This window comes from Merops nubicus, unplaced genomic scaffold (genome assembly GCF_000691845.1).
Source record: "Merops nubicus isolate BGI_N331 unplaced genomic scaffold, ASM69184v1 scaffold40796, whole genome shotgun sequence".
In the NCBI taxonomy this organism is placed as follows: Eukaryota; Metazoa; Chordata; class Aves; order Coraciiformes; family Meropidae; genus Merops; species Merops nubicus.
The window spans coordinates 18,834-22,059 of NW_008615106.1; positions in this window are offsets into that span (position 1 = coordinate 18,834).

The following is a 3,226-nucleotide window of genomic DNA, read 5'->3' on the forward strand; positions in this document are numbered from 1 at the left end:
CCGACTGTCAAAACACTGGGAGAGGGGGGCAGCTAGGAGGGACGGTGATGGTTTTTGGCGTGCAGCCAGCACGCCAACCTCTGGGCCGGTGTGCACGGCAGCTGGGTTGTGCTCCTGCTCTGTGCTCAGGGTGTCTCATCACCAAGCAGGGCAGCTGGTGATGCCCAAGAGATTCATGGTGTCCTCGGTGGTCTTGTGAGGCAAGCATCAGGGTCACTTGACAATGGATTGTAAAAAGACCACATGAAATAGAAAATAAAAGAAAAAAGACTAGAATGGGGATGCACAGTGCCAACTGACTTCTGCAACTGATGGGGCAGGAAGAGCTTTGTGGATAACTGACAGTGGAAAAAGCTTTTGAGATTGATGGTTTTCTTATGGGACAGTGCAGTCAGCTGTGGGGTCTTCATCCTCTGCCTTGGCCCAGGCAGCAAACCCTAGTCCCTAGTGGCCTTGTTTTGTACCACAGTTCGTTTGTGTATTGACCATCTTTCCAGGTTAGGGGCATGGATCAGCATAGCTGCAGGGAGAGAAGCCATTTGAAGAGCTGTTCCCAAGCAGCTCTGGCCAGGGAGAACCTGTACTGACAGAGCATGTACCCATGCTGCAAGTGAGCCCCAGTTTGACTGATGGTGGGGTAAAAACCCTTGGGTGTGTTAGAGATGGTGCTGAGTAGCTCAGTCTGATATTTAGGATTCAGCTGAGGTTGGGCTCAGTTGAATTTGATTGAAAAATCTCAGCAAAGAAGTAGCATCTTCCTCTTGTAGCACCCTGTTCTGCTGTGTAAGCCTCTTCATGGGCTGGTGGAGCTAACCTTGCCTACAAAAGCATAATGCCAGGCAAGTGGGATGATGCAATGGTGAGCAACCCACTTATAATAGCTGGAGAAGGGTGAGAGCAGGCAGGAGGAGCAGTCTAACTCAGCCAAGCATTTGTGGGGTTGTCCCTGGGCAGTGTGACCCATGCTGGAGGTGCCCCTCAGATTCTCCCTGCTGCTGTAATGCCAGAGCTGCACATGTCGGGTTACACACTAGCCTTGTAAATGATTTAGGGTCCACATCAAGAGTCCATCAGTTATGTACCCTGGGACTTAATTATTTAGCTTGACAGGAGTCACTCCCCTTGATTTCATTGTCTTCTTGGTCTCCCCTTTCACAACAGAACCGTGGATGCTCTGCTGGGAAGGGTGTGTCGTTACGTGTTGCTGTTCCTTTGAGTACTGCCCAAACTCATCTGTTCCCTTCTTCCATTAGCAGGTGAGGAAAACAAGCCCCAGATGTGACTCTGGGGCAAGGTGAGGGCCTGGGCCTGTGCACCATCACTGCTGTACTCTACCCTTGAGATGTGTCAGGGACTGGACTCTGCCACTGGTCTGAAAGGAGGAAATTTAGGAGGCTTTGGGAATGCTGTAGGTGAGCTGGATGCTGGGATGAATTTTTTGTGATTTCCAAAGCTCTTTCTGCTTCTTGGTTGCCCACCAGCAGCTGAAGAAGAGGATTCCTGCAGCTCTTCAAGGTGCTCCTTGGCAGCTCTGGGGAGCCTGGGGACAACACCTGCCTGTCACACCAAAAGCCATCAGCACACACCATCATTCAAGTCAGCACTTTGGTCCTCTTTGCCCCCCTCTTTTCTTCTCCTTCCACCTCTTCCTTTATCTGAACTTTTAAACCCCATGTCTGGTGCAGATTTTTACAGTAACTCAAGCCTCTGAGAATTGTTAATGTGGTGCTGTTTTCACAGCGACATTAATATGCAGTGCAAAAATGCTGAGTATCAAAAGTCAGTCTCTGGTGCTGGGAGGCTGCAGGTCCTGGCAGCCACGGGAGAGCAGGAGATGAGGCTGTGGCCATGTTGAAGGGGCACAGCCAGGCAGGCGAGGCCCCAGGTCTGACAGGATTTCCTCCCCATGCTGTCTCTTCACTGTGTCTTGGTATGTCTTTAAATGCGTTTATTTTTCAACCCTTAAAAACTACCTTTTCCTAAAATAAATAAATGAAACTAAGACCGGGAGCCTAGGATTTGAAAGCAAGCGTACAATAACAAAGCAGTATGTGCAGATCAGTTGTCACCAGCAACCCTGCAATAACAAGATCATGCAGGCAACCCCACGCAACGCTACAACCACCACTGCGGGCGTGCGAGGAAGGAAACGTTTTCCAGCATCAAGCTTAACGAGACTTTGTTCTGCAGTAAACTCGGGGGTCAGAAGGGGGATGTAAGGAGCAAAACACCTTGAGCGATGTGACTTTAATGTCACGCAGCAGGCAGGGTCGTCAGACACGCAGCAAACACCGCGTCGTTAGCGTGGGGTTTAATAGGCTGGAAAAGGAAAAGAAAGCGAGGTTTTGTGATGAAACGGGAAGTTCCCTCGAATCCTGGAGCCTTTGAAGAATTGTCAAAGGAATGAGAAGTCTGTATGTTTGAAAAGGCTCTGGGTTGTGGAGCTGGAGGGGGCAGGGGGACATGAGGAAGGAGGCACTGAGCACAAACCTTCTCCAGTCCCACACTCTGCTCTTTGTTCCACCTCTTTTTTTTTTCTAATTATTTGATGCTTTTTCATTGCTTAATTTCTTTTCTGACATACACACACGTTCACTCTCTGAGGTTAGCAGGAGTGTTCTCTGAGCTAGAGCAAAGCCCTGAGCCCACATTGGGCCGCTGCTGGCGCAGCCTTGGCCACACCTTGCTATAAAGTGGCAAGTGGAAGTACCTCTGCCATCCAGGCTCTGCTCACGCCTGACGTGCTAAACCATTATTTTGAGGAAGTGTTTCTGGAGTTTGAAAGGGTCTGGTTAGCTGCACTTTTTGTTAAATTTATTTCTGCCCCTTCTATTTTTCAGGCACGGCACTTCTTGTGGCTGCGGGAGCAGATGGGCAGTGCCTCCCCTTCCCAGAGCATCTGGTCAGCCAGGAGTCACCAAAACAAATTCCTGTATGATTTCTGATGCATCCTCTCAGTGCTGGAAATACAAATATGCTGGAAAAGCGTAGTTTGGTGGTTTAGCTACTACTAGAAGGAATCTGTTGCAAAACAGATGATGATGAAAGGCTGGTCAGAGCTGTTTAAAGGCCTGCTGCATGCCTGCAAAGGGGACTGGTCACCAGACTCAAGAGGCTTTCAGCCAGTTGAAGGCATTGGGAGAATGCCCACTGCTGGAGGGATGCCTGCAGGCACTTCTCCACAGGGAATGGGTTTCATTTCCTTGCAAGCCTAAGGTTGGGAGGA